Genomic DNA, 13208 nt, shown 5'->3' with positions numbered 1-13208 from the left:
ATAGTGTATTGACCAGGGTGGAGCAAGTTTCTTGAGGTTGTGAGGAGTGTCGTAGGGACACAGGCACTCTAGTCCTTTCTCCTTCGTGTCTATTGGCTCTGCCCCTATTACCTCGTCATGTCCAAGGATTCCCTCCGAAGTCAGCCCAGGACGCATACAGCCCCTCCCCCCACCTCTCACTTCATCCTGCTGTCGTCTCTTCGTGTGTCGGTATCTACAAACAAGGCCGCTCATATAGTCACTAGTCGCGCAAACACGGAACCCAAATTTAAAAAAAAATGCTCAAAGAGACGATGCCCTCCACACAAGAAAGTGTTTTTCGATGCCCCAGAAAATTGGATAATCGGAAACAGAGAGCGAATTGGAAAGACTGTTATATTATCACCTTTCACCTCTCACAGCTGACTCTGAAGACAATCGTCATGAAGACTGCCATCCTTATTCTGTTCGTCCTGATCGCTTGGGGTGAGTATGCGTGTGGACCTTTGTGCTCGATGAAATGCAGTTTCTGACGACCCCTCTGCGCAGGCGCTGTCTCCGATGTGGAAGCCTCGCCTTATGCTCCCGTAAAGCGTGCACTCAGGGCTGCTGCCCAAGGTAAGGCCCTAGAGGCACATCAAACAGTATGAAAGTGATTGCGCTTACAGAACTGAGATGGGTCTCGAGACGCTCCATCACAAAAGGCTAGATTTGAAATATGTGATTGAATTCGCTCTACCACGATCGCCAGAAGGAATATCTTCACTTTGAGGGAGAGGGAATAGCTGGTTCTTTGTCCAAGTGAGAGAGGGGAATCACAGTGGTTCAAAAATGGGAGGTGCTGATATGGTATCCGATTGTTGATCCGTGATCCTGACGACATTGTCTTCCTAGGTAGATACCGGTACAGTTGGCGATACACTTTAAATGGACTCTGACCAGAAGGTCGACAAATCTTTCTTTTGCATCTATTACGAAGGCATAATATGCCTCCAAGCCACACGCGAAATATTTTGGCTGTGCGCGGCGGCAAAGTTTGCAAACAGGGAGCTGAAAACCAGCTTCGTTTTTCCTCTTCAACTCGCGCAAGCTGCGCCGAAATCTAGCCTCTTTCTAGTGGACATCCTCGAATTTTTGTGTGGGTGACGAAAGCACGAGGTCCATGTTTCATTGGGCACCCGGACTGGAAATTCTGATGTTAGTGAGTTTCTGAGAGCGGCGGCATCCGTACGGAAACGATCTTCAATGCAGACGTCGAAGCAAGAAATGCGGAGACTTGGAGCCCGGAACTTTTTTTTTTCTGTCCTTTCTGCGATCGAGAAGGAAATTCTGCGTGCTGAACAGCTTGGTAGTAGCCTTGCTTTCGAAAATATTAGTAAAGTTTAGAAGAATGAAGCAACCGATGCAAGGTAACGCCTCCCATAACCAACGGATTGTGGCTGCCTTGTGGTAACTTTTCTTCTGCCAAGTCCGGTCCCCATGGGTTTGGATGAATGTCGCTGCTCTGCACTCCGGGTTAGGGTTCTGTGAAACAGGGTTCGTGACGCCTTGTGCGAAGGGGTCACTGTGAAATGTAGTCCGTCAACTGCGTACGCCGTAGGAGATAAGGGGACGTCACAACGCGCCATCAATAGGGGAGCGCACTTTTTGCTGCGGCGTAGTATTACCAGCACCAGCAGCCAATACTGAAGCAATGTGAGTATGATGAATTACATTATGTGGTGGAAGGACAGAGCATGGCTTCTCTGCGTCCAGCCTCCCTATCTGCGGAGGAGTAATATATTGAGAGGTAACGGACTAGCTTTCTCTGAAGTTGAACACGACCATAGTTTGTGAACTAGGCGCGCCGTTGGAGATAATGAGACGCCATAGCACTCCGGTAGAATACCTGAGCACCACTATGCGCCCATCAACCGCCAAAACGTACTTTGTGCCGCAGCGTTGTGTCATGCGGCCAGCCATAACAACCAATACGGAAGTAGAGTTTGGACGATGGATTGCATTATGTGGCGTAGGAGGGGACCTGACCTCTCTGTGTCCAGTCATCATATCTGCGGCGAACTAATATTTTGATAGCTGACAAACTATCTTTCTCTTCCTTTTGATGTTTAACAACAATATCAAAATGAGGGAAGAAGATGACTCCATGTATGTGCAACATAGTTTGAGTAAATTTTCATTCGCTTTTCTCTCACAGGGTTCGCTCCTTCGTCGCTGGAGGTCTCTGGCGGTCGGCGGTTCCGTAGGGGGATGTGCGTCACATCTTTCTTCCCTCACATTCCCTACCCTTGCTGACGGCAGCCGAATGGCGCTTTTCAAGAGGTCACCAATACCAGTGGTTCTTACCGTGGTTACACAGTGGTTACCGTGAAATAAAAAACATTGAACGAGATCCGTTGGACAAAACTTCTCGTAGGCGGAATGTATTACGACGCTGTGGCTATCCCATGGCATTGCAGTTGCCGTACACCATCATTATATGTTGCACGTTACGCAGTACACGTTCAGTGTAGGATTTTTATTTCTTTACTTTGCCATTCCTCGTGTCGCGTAAGTTTTGTGCGTGCTTAAGTAACCATCGCACCCTCCCACTTCTTCGGACCACAACGGCAGAGTTGTGTACTTATTATTTTTTGTTTAACAAACGTACGTTTATGAATTGCTTTCTATAGAGAGCTGTTCAAAAAAGGAGCGATTCCTAACTCAGGGTTCACAGAGAAAGGCTTAAGAATGACCGCAACAGCAATGCGAATATTTTTCCACCTTATTTAATTTACGGTCAGCGGTATTCATTATCTGTTCCCGAAAATAGTTTGAAAATACGCTGTGGGTCAATGGCTCCCCACGCTGCAATCGTCTGACGCTCCAATCCTCATCGTACTACACTATCCCATTCTAGAGATGGTTCCACACTGATCCAGCTGTGGCACGCCTGCTTCCAACGGTAGATATCCCACGGTCGCTTATTTCTAAACCAGCAGCTCCAGTACAGCAGATCGTCGCCGCTGCCTCCACCTAGCGCGGCGCCGGCGACATAGCAGTGGTGGCAGCAGAAAACACTGAAATGTACGTCATGGCGCACGGTATATTCGTGTTCGGAGCGTGTTGTTGGACGGCGGATGAGTGGAAAGTAAAGATATATTGTTAGCCTATTGTTATAAAGATATATTAGTTAGATATATTGTTTCATTGTTGCTTCGAAAAGCGAGCTTTATTGTGATGACGAGGTCGAGTGAGCCACCTCGGGCGAAGCACACGAGGTGTAGGACGGCCGATCAAGAAGCACGGGCAACATACGGTTTCAGGCGCAATGCGTGGGCGGACTCTGTTGAACGACGACGATGGTCTGTGGGGACAAGGTACGTTACGTTTTAAAGCGCGCGTATGACTTTGTAAGGGTCGACGTAGTGGAAGAGGAATTTAGGTGAGAGTCCAGACTTGCAGAGGGGAACCCATAGCCTGACAGGGTCGCCTGCACGGTAAGTGACTGGAGGATGTGTTTTGTCGTCGCGGTGCTTTGCGGAAGTTTGGACATCGAAAAGTGCGATAGCGAGCAATTTGGCAGCACTCTTCGGCACGGCATGTGGCGTCCGCGGGACAGCGTTCGTGAGGTCAGGGACGTAGGGGAATAGCGTGTCCACAGTGTGCACTGGTTTACGACCATATAAGAGGAATGTAGCGCCTCCATCTAGCGTGGCGCCTGCGACATACAGCGGTGGCAGCAGAAAACGCTGAAATGTCATGGCAGCCAGTATGTTCGTGTTCGGAGCGTGTTATTGGACGGCGGGTGAGCGGAAACTAAAAGATATACCTGTTTAGGTGTCCTTGGATGACCATACTAGCTCCCGCGGCGCAGTCGTAAGCGTGCAGGCCATCTCACTTCGAGACGGGGAGGGAGTCCGGTTCGAATCCTACTGGTGGCGGCGCTGTCTGCGTGTTTCCTGGGTTTTCCTCGGACGCTTTCAGACATACGTCGGCACGGTTTCCTTAGAAGTGGGCCCAGGATGCACATTGCCGCTGGGTGTTAGTCGTCACGTTGCCCACCTCTATCAGGCTGACAACAGCGAGCCCTTTCACTAGCACACCACCACCAGTGTAGATGACGATAAGAAATGTGCAAGTTCTTTGAACGTTTACATGTCTTGCTTTTGAGAATGTCAGACTGCGGACAGTCCAAGTTTTGAGTGAAAGTGACGTTTTGCTGCTGATTCGTGGTAGAGTGTAGCAGGATGAGAAAGAGCTCCCGTCAATCGTGTCGTAACGTTCTTTACTGCTATTCTTCATAGCGACCGCTCCCTGAGGAGCTGTTTACGAGGAACCATTGCACTGAGAAAAATTTCTCTGTCGTTTCAACGGGCAGATACGGATATTAGTACCCCAGCATGCCCATTGTGCAATACGTTTAGCTCTGTTATGCGATGATTACGGTGCCTTTGTGTGATTACGACCAAGCGGTTAGTTCTGCGGATGTACCTGTTTTCCTTGAATAACAGAGCCCTGGTGATATAATGTATTCTACCTGTCATTCATACGTACCACCCGTCCTTTCTATTAATGACGGGAAAGTCGAATCTGTTCATGTTACAGATGTTGCCTTCCATTGAAAACAGGTGTGCGAAAATTATGCGTGGGCCCCTGGTGACACATAATTTTGGCAGGCCTGTTATAGTTGATGTTTGACTCTGTATGTGGTATCACTGAAATGCTACAGTGTGAGGAAGGAACGATGACAACCAATTCATTTATTCAAGCATTCTATCATGTATGCATTAATGTCTTGTACATTGGAGACGCACCTAAGGGTAAAAAAATTAACCAAGTTAATCTTACCTAAATTAATAAGGAAAAATATTTGAAGGAAATCATTTGTGGGCCAAATTGTAGAGAAAAACTGAAGTAACACCACCACTGAATCTTTTTTGGAAAAATGCCAATTAACAGAACCGACTAAAAGGTAGAAGATAACACGTCATCAACACACAGTCTATCATGTGGTTTAAAGCGGTTGCCACTTGCCTGTGTGTAATCCCTGGCTGGAGGTGTACTCTAATGACATCGAGATCTGTGGGCAGACGTAATGCAAAGAACTCACCATGTCCGTGAACGTTGCTGCGCATCTCTCGAAGTATAACACTGATGGCATCTTTAGCGTAGATGGCGACTCTGGCGTTTTGGTCTTCAGGACGTTTGGCTGCAGTGATGCAGGAGAACCCATTGATTTGTATGGGCACATCAAAATCTATAGCAGACTCTAAGATTCAAAAGGTAACATAACTCACGTGTTCATGGCTTTCATGAAAGTTGTCCTTATGGTAGTTTTTCCTTCCTTCTCGTTTTCTGCTCGTGTTTCTACACTGGCATTGCCGTTTTTCCCTTGACATGAGCCTCTGATGCTCATGCATTCCCTGTACCACACATGCTTCCTGCTCGGATGTTAATATATTAACTCTTGATATGACAGCTGTTAGCATGACATTTCTCTTCATTACAGGTATTTATACCACAAGTTCAGAGCAGAAGTTATTTTAATGCTCATGCATTACAATAACTTCTGCTGGGAACTTGTGGTATAAATACCTATAGTGAAGAGGAATGTCATGCTAACACAGCTGTCATATGAAGAGTTGATATATTAGGATCTGAGCAGGCAGCACATATGGTACAGGAAATCGATATTTCACTTTTCAGTAAGCAAAATAATCCAAATGCTAGGAATAGTCATATTTTTTCCATTTGTTGCAGACTGACATACAACCAAGTAAAAACAGCGTAAAATGATGTTGCAGAATCCATCCGGATTCTGTCATCAGAATGACGCATTGGCACCCGCCCACATCTTGTTAAGTATCACGAAAGCATAACATTCTGCTGTTGGTACTCGTTGTTTGTTGATAGCATCATCTGCGTCTTCTTTTTTTTGAGACACCAGGATTTCAACAGTTTATGGGTACCCCAGCGGTTCTCCGGAGGAGGAGGAGTGTCGTTGGGAGGAACCGAGAGGTCTGCCTGCCTGATTAGGCGGCATGTTTCTCGGGAAGGGAAAGGTGGTGGAGAGGAGGAGAGGAAAGGGTGAAGTGGAAGACCGAGCGGAATCCGCTCGGGGGGAGGATAGCTGCGTCCATGGGCCGACTTGGGGAACTGTGCCGGCATACGCCTATTACACATCTGAGGGAAACCCAGGAAAAACCCCAGACGGCACAGCCGGACCTCCCAGTCTCCAAGCGCACGCGTTACCGCTGCGCCACCGGAGCTGGTCAGCGGTTCTCCGGAGGAGGAGGAGGAGTGTCGTTGGGAGGAACCCGAGAGGTCTTCCTGCCTGATTAGGCGGCATGTTTCTCGGGAAGGGAAAGGTGGTGGAGAGGAGGAGAGGAAAGGGTGAAGTGGAAGACCGAGCGGAATCCGCTCGGGGGGAGGATAGCTGCGTCCATGGGCCGACTTGGGGAACTGTGCCGGCATACGCCTATTACACATCTGAGGGAAACCCAGGAAAAACCCCAGACGGCACAGCCGGACCTCCCAGTCTCCAAGCGCACGCGTTACCGCTGCGCCACCGGAGCTGGTCAGCGGTTCTCCCTACCTAAGATTAGGGGCATATCTAAATGCAAGGTATGGCCAGTATTACCGGCGTGTTCCCAAGTGTTGGGCAGTTTCTACTACTACCGTGTTAGTTGTTGTATATGTTGGAGTGTAGCAGGTGCAATAGATACTTCTCAGTAAATGGAAACAGAAATGGAAATGATTCGCTTATAATGAATTCCGGTCAAGGAGCAACGTTGCGCAGCGACTGGAAACTTTTCCTGACTATAGTAATGCTGGGCTTTGAATTCCACAGTAAGGGTGATATAATGTCCCAGCGGAATCTACAGAAGATAGTGTTCCTCTACGAAGATATAATGGAGCCACAGATACTGCACTGTGCTGGCTGCATGCACGCATGCATGAAACGTGCGATTCTGTTTCACCTCCCTAACGAATAATAATTGGACACACGTAATACCCTCCAGGAACTGTTTCTCACCTCTGAAAGGAATCTGAAGCTGCCATAAGGCAGCTCAGTGTGTCTGGAGTCTGGGCGTCCGGACATGATGTGTTATCGGGTGCAATCATAAAATCTCGAGATGCACACGGGCTTTCTGCAGGGACGAGAAAAAAAGATTCATATCTATTATATATGCATTTGGTATCGTATTCTGGATTGTCAAACATGGACTGGATTATAAATTATCCGTAGATTTACTGTAGAATTCCTCCTTTTTGATTCATTTGCTGAGTTGAGTGTTGAGTTGAGCTTCTTAATATTTGCTGCTCGACATGTATTGTAAAGTACGATGAACTCACCTACAGGCGCACACAGTCACTGGTGTCAGTGGAAGAGCAGCGTATTGCACCCCTTTGACAGGCTGGGAAAAAGAAGAAGCTAAAAGACATACAGTATGTATCCAAATAAGAAACTTTTGAACGTAAACCGATTTCCTCTAGGATAGATCTATATAGTTTCTTACGTTGAGGGGTCTTTTCTGATGAGACCTACAAGTCACCTGCAAAGAAAGACATCTCGCACTGCTTGTTACTGTACAACGTGATGTTGTAATGAAAAACAAAGTGGGGAACCCTGCAGGCAGAATTTCTAAGCAAAAGCTTCTGTCAACAGCGATGCGACACTTATCATGAACTACACATAGAGAGGGCAAGGAGCGTCCCACAAACTCTTTTCTCGAAGCGTCATAAGAAACAGGCAATAACAACATAAGAAGACATGGTCATCTGGCGTGTATCACGAGAATCACGAAAGTCTAAGGTTTCATTCGCAGAAATCGCGGTCACCCTCCCGTCGGCACTCTCCACTGCTATACCGAACTGCTTTGCGGGAAGCGACCTTACAGGACATGAATACAATGAGAAATTGCGTTTGTGCCAATTAACAGCCAAATTGAATAAGAATTGTAAGATGTCATTGTCTAAGAAGTAAGAACATAATGTAAAGAATTCCTGGAAACAAGACTGGCAGTAGCAGAATGTATATCTAGTGCATCCAGGTCAAATGAATTTTAATGCATTGATATCAACCTCTGCACCTCTGATATGCTACTAAAACTACTTTTTTAACTACTGCAATGTATTTTAACTACATCTCTAACTACTTAAATTTGTCCATCAACGCCAATCCCATTCTATAGTGTTCTTGGACACCTAAATATGAATCACAAACAGTGATATGAGTGACGACTTAGTACACATGCACGGCACAATTGCCCTGCACCTCCGTTCTCATCAAACAAGTAGCTCAAGGTAAAAGTCGGAAGCAAATCGCGCCGTAAAACTTGCTGTAAAACCAGAAGTCGTTGGCGCTTGCAGTAAACTAGCTACTATAGTTAACTACTCGAAATAGAAGTATATGCTCCGCGCAGTGGGACGCCCAAGCGGTTTCCCTACACTCTAAAAAATGAACTTCACCACATAGCACGCTCTTATCCAACCATCATCCCGAATGACAACGTTCTCGCCCCTGATTTGCTGAAAACGGGAGGAGGAGCCTATTTTGTGCCGTGCATAATGCGCACAAAATAGGCTCCTCCTCCCGTTTTCAACAAATCAGGGGCGAGAACGTTGTCATTCGGGATGATGGTTGGATAAGAGCGTGCTATGTGGTGAAGTTCATTTCTAAGAGTGTAGCTACCTCCATAGGTAGCTCTCCTGCTTCATGACAATACGGGTCTCCCCCACCGCAAATCAGGCGGGGGGTGCACGACACTAAGGTAGTCACGCATAAAAATGTGTAGTGTGTGCCGCAATGTTGTTGCAGTGTTGTGTACTCGCTGCTCGACTGTTACAAATGGCTGTTGCAAACGTAGTTAAAGTCGTGGACATTAGCGACGTTTGGGCAACGTCAGTGTGTGACATTGATGAAATGTTGCCATACCATTCGGTGCTACCTGGGGTGTGTTCAACAAATATGGATGTTACGCTTTATAGTGTATTACGAAAGTTACATAGCTGTTGCCTAAATGTTATTTTGTGCTAAAGAAATAGCGCTGTCGAAATATAGCGAAAACATTACCCAAATGTTGCTGTAATATTGCTGTAAGGGTCTCACAGTATCGTGGAAACATGACATGAATGTTGCCTCAATATTGCATTTGTGTTGGGGAAAACATGGCTTTAGTGCTGTCACAATGTCACTGAAATGTTTTCCAGCAGCGTTGCTGCAACAGATTTTCAAGAGGACATTAGCCATGTCTCTGCAACGTTTGAGGTGCAACATTACCACAATGTTCTGGCAACAAATTGGGCTACTAGGGTCTGGATATTTAACTTATATATATATATATATATATCACATTCTATCACAGCAACTCAGACATTCCTGTTTCACCCGAATGCCTCGACGCAGACTGACATGACCTTCAACCCTTCAGCAACACCATCCGTGGGCCACAGAGGCAACTTTCCTTCATGACGTGTCCGCAATGCCGAACAGCAGCTTTATAAACATCAGAAGCTCCACTCCTGCGCCACCAGATTTGGACACAACAGTTGGATCTGAACAATAAGCTGCGAATATTTTTTTTATTAGTTTCGTAATCCGGTTCTGCAAGAAAAGAGCCCGAAGATCACAATATGTAGTAAAGAGCATTGGCATATAGTATAATTCTTACTCGCCATTGCATATATTTGCTCATAAACTTTCCATGTCTAGGATATTACGTGATCGAAAAGAAGTCACCTTCCTGGAAGACAAAAAATGTAAGACCCTGTCGCTCAAAGGTTGTGGTGGACTTCACTTTGTAAACCAATGATAGACTGGGCATTTTCTCATCCTATTGAGATTGTTTATAACACAGGTGTGACAGCAGTGTACATGTTGTTTTTGTAGTTGAGGTGTACAGACATACCTGCTCGAAAGAAGTGGGTCACTACAAGATGACAAATTACTCAAACTTTATTAACTCTTTAAATATGGTACTTCAAGTGATAAAATCGATGTTAAAAGCCATTCTGTGTGCACAAATCCTGAAACACAGACATGTGTTGAAATATCGCTGCCCAAATTTTGATGTACAAATCAGCCGGAACCTCGTGAGCAAGGTGGGCATCACTCATTCCGCGTCGCAGGGCTATACCTGGATTGATTGAGATGATTAGGGTGAGATACTAATCGACCTGCTGACTAGAGCTAACAGAAGAACAAAAAGGGCCGCAGTGAGCGCTTTAGCGAATGGGCTAACGCTGTCAGTTTCTGTCTCTGTGTTCTTAACCATGTTCAGATGAGAAGTGCTAAGTAGAGACAGGGAGACTTCAGTTGAACATTTCAAAATGTTTGTATGACAAAAGGTCTCCAGCAGAGTGCATTCGGTTACGTACAGCCGAGGGAAATGTACTTTCCGGTTTGCAAAATGACATGCCCAAAAATACTTGCGATATTACTGATACTGGAAGAATGTGGTTCGCAAACAGAATAATGTTATGGAATAAACAATAACTTCAGGTCCTCAGATTGCTTAATTGCTAAAACACAGGTACATGTGGTTAGTGAGAACTACAGTGATTCAATGTTCACTGCAAGTTTTCTTTGGTTTTCTAGGTGTAAAGCAGACGAACGACTGCTGATTGTAGCAGAATCCTGCTTGATGGAGCTGCTCTCACAATGTTCCATGTACCTGACCACTGACACAGATACAAGATTATTTCTGAAGGGCCACAACCACTACATCCTGTATCTGCGGGGGAAAGATGACATGGTATAGCCAGCCATGGATGCGGAGCAGACCGTTGGGAAATGTCCTGTTATGTACCGCAATTCTTTCCTCTGGAGCAAACATTCAGCAGTCACTGCGAATGCTTCGGTTCATACATATTCCAACCTTGTCACGGTGTCGCAGTACTACAGGACACACAAGTACTACTTATTTCCTGCTGTCAGAGATGTAAGTTCCCACATTGCTTTTTCTTATTTTCTCATCCTTTTCTCGAATACATTTGGAAACTAACAGACAAAAATGGGACAAGTCTAGCACTCGCAAGTGAATAAAATAAGTATTTAAAAAGATTGAAACATTTCATTTACTCAAAAACAAGCTTTCGGACGGAGTCCATCCTTCATCAGGTGCGATACATTGAACACAGTATCGCACGTATCGCATGTATCGCACCTGATGAAGGATGGACTCCGTCCGAAAGCTTGTTTTTGAGTAAAATAAATGTTTCAATCTCTTTAAATACCAGTACATTTGATTAAAACTGCTATTAACCAAGAGCACAATGCTAAAACCAAGGTTCAACTACTGGTCACAAAACTCAGCCAAGTGTAATAATATTTTGCGTCGCAAGACAATCATTAGCAACACGCACACGCCTTTTGGAACAACGATGATGGTGGTGACTCCAACAGCATATCTCAGCTCTTTACTTTCGTTCTTAACTTTTCTCTTCACTTGCATGCCATCTGTTTGCACGAAGGAGCACAGTGCTACTTCTGTTACCCAACATACTGCATTTTAAGATGCTGTTGAAATAGCCTTTCTGACCAGGTAAGCCATGGTAACTTGACTGGAGATGTATTTGCAAGTCTATAAATACCTAACTGTAAACTGTGTCTTCCTTCGAGCAGCCTATCTGCAAAATATTGTCAACAACACTTTCCTTGCTTAGCATATTTCTTTTAGCTAGTTCACTCATTCAGTAAGCTAAAGCAGCAGTAGATATCAAGTACACAACAACAAATTCGTAGGTGTATGACGAAAAACAGAAGGCCTGGTTGGAGGCACTTCGACCATGTCATCTAACCCTAGCTGGTGATGGCCGATGTGACTCCCCTGGCCGCACTGCCCTCTACGGGACATATACTCCTGCTGAAGACTACCTCCAACCGTATCATCCACTTCGAGTCAGTGAATGTATTTATTTCTACTTATTATACCTATGAGAGCACTAATTCGGTCATGCTCATCCAAAAAGGAAACTCAAGTTACCAGCAGCAATGCGATGGAGAAGGAGGGTCTGCTGAGCGCACCTAGCTTTCTTGGAAGTGCAAGACATGGTCATTGATACTCTTGTCACTGACAAGCACGTGGGCATAAAGGCAATGATGAGCGATATGTGCCGTCACATAAAGTACCCCTCTGATGTCTGGCATGTTGTGAAAGGTAAGTGCATACACAAAGTACAGCGCATTTGTGGAACATTGAAACCTCTCTTCACATTAGGCATAAAGAAAAAGCTCTTGGCCCTTGGTCACACTGGAAAGCACCAAGTAGTGAAGCTGTGGACTGAGAGCATTGTGCGTCATGCCTATCGGTGTCCCAAAACAAGTGCCGATGATGGGGACCTGTGCTTGGCCAAATGGGTGTCTGTGGTGAACCACATCGTCGATGTACATGAGCATGCAGATCCACTGTACCCCGTGTGCTCTCATGGACCTGTATCATCACAGAGGGAGTGGCTACAGGAGGGTAAGCCTGTTACAGCTACGAAATAATTTTTTACCATAATCTCGATTTCACTACTAGAGGCAGTGAGACCTACGCAAGGCTGTGCGACATCTTGCTGGCTCCCGCCCTTCTGAAGGACATTCCTAAACTGTCCTACAAACACCAGACGTTTGGTCTAGAGGCCTTTCACAGTGTCCTCATTCACTCTGTGCCAAAGTCCAACTCCTACTCTGATGAAGGAGTGCGTGCTAGGTATTAAACGATGAGAGTTTGAGGTGCATGAGTGCCTCCCCCACCCCTTTTTCTTCACCATGTCCGAAATTTACGTGATCTATTTGTGCAGAACACGTATTGCCATACTGCACTACAATGAGAATACAGACCGCACACAGCGTGAAAAGGATGGCTCCAAAGCATACAGGCTGAAGGCATCCAAGATGAAAAAGTCATGGATAACTGTCCCCGTGATGGAGGCTGCCACATTCGGTGAGCTTTTTGCGTGTTGTCATCGGTATGAGCTAGTGCTAAGACAGAACATACTCCATGGTTTCTGCCTGCCCCACAACCTGACTCAAAAACAAGAGGGAAATTTTAAAACGTACATATTCCTTCACAACAGCTGTTTTATTGTGGATTGTTCATCTCTCAAGTAACAGAATAGTCGAGTGTGTAAATGAAAAAATGTTATCCCATACCATGGCAAACTGACATGGGAAAAGTGACACGTTCTCAAAACCAAAAAAGCTTCAATGTTTGTAAAATTCTGTTTTTGGACAACAAAAACAATACAGAATGCTACTC

General features: G+C 45.6%; 1 long non-coding RNA gene across 1 annotated transcript; it reads left to right on the top strand.

Moving 5' to 3' along the window:
• The first annotated feature begins 370 nt into the window (after positions 1-370).
• On the top strand, positions 371-2371 carry LOC135377179 (uncharacterized). The gene is made up of 3 exons (XR_010418085.1): positions 371-465; positions 529-597; positions 2177-2371. It is a non-coding gene; the product is annotated as an uncharacterized LOC135377179 (long non-coding RNA).
• The last annotated feature ends 10837 nt before the right edge of the window (positions 2372-13208 follow it).

This window comes from Ornithodoros turicata, chromosome 1, assembly GCF_037126465.1.
Source record: "Ornithodoros turicata isolate Travis chromosome 1, ASM3712646v1, whole genome shotgun sequence".
Taxonomy (NCBI): domain Eukaryota; kingdom Metazoa; phylum Arthropoda; class Arachnida; order Ixodida; family Argasidae; genus Ornithodoros; species Ornithodoros turicata.
Note: the sequence above shows the minus strand (reverse complement) of the source record. Positions and strands in the feature narration are given on the sequence as shown.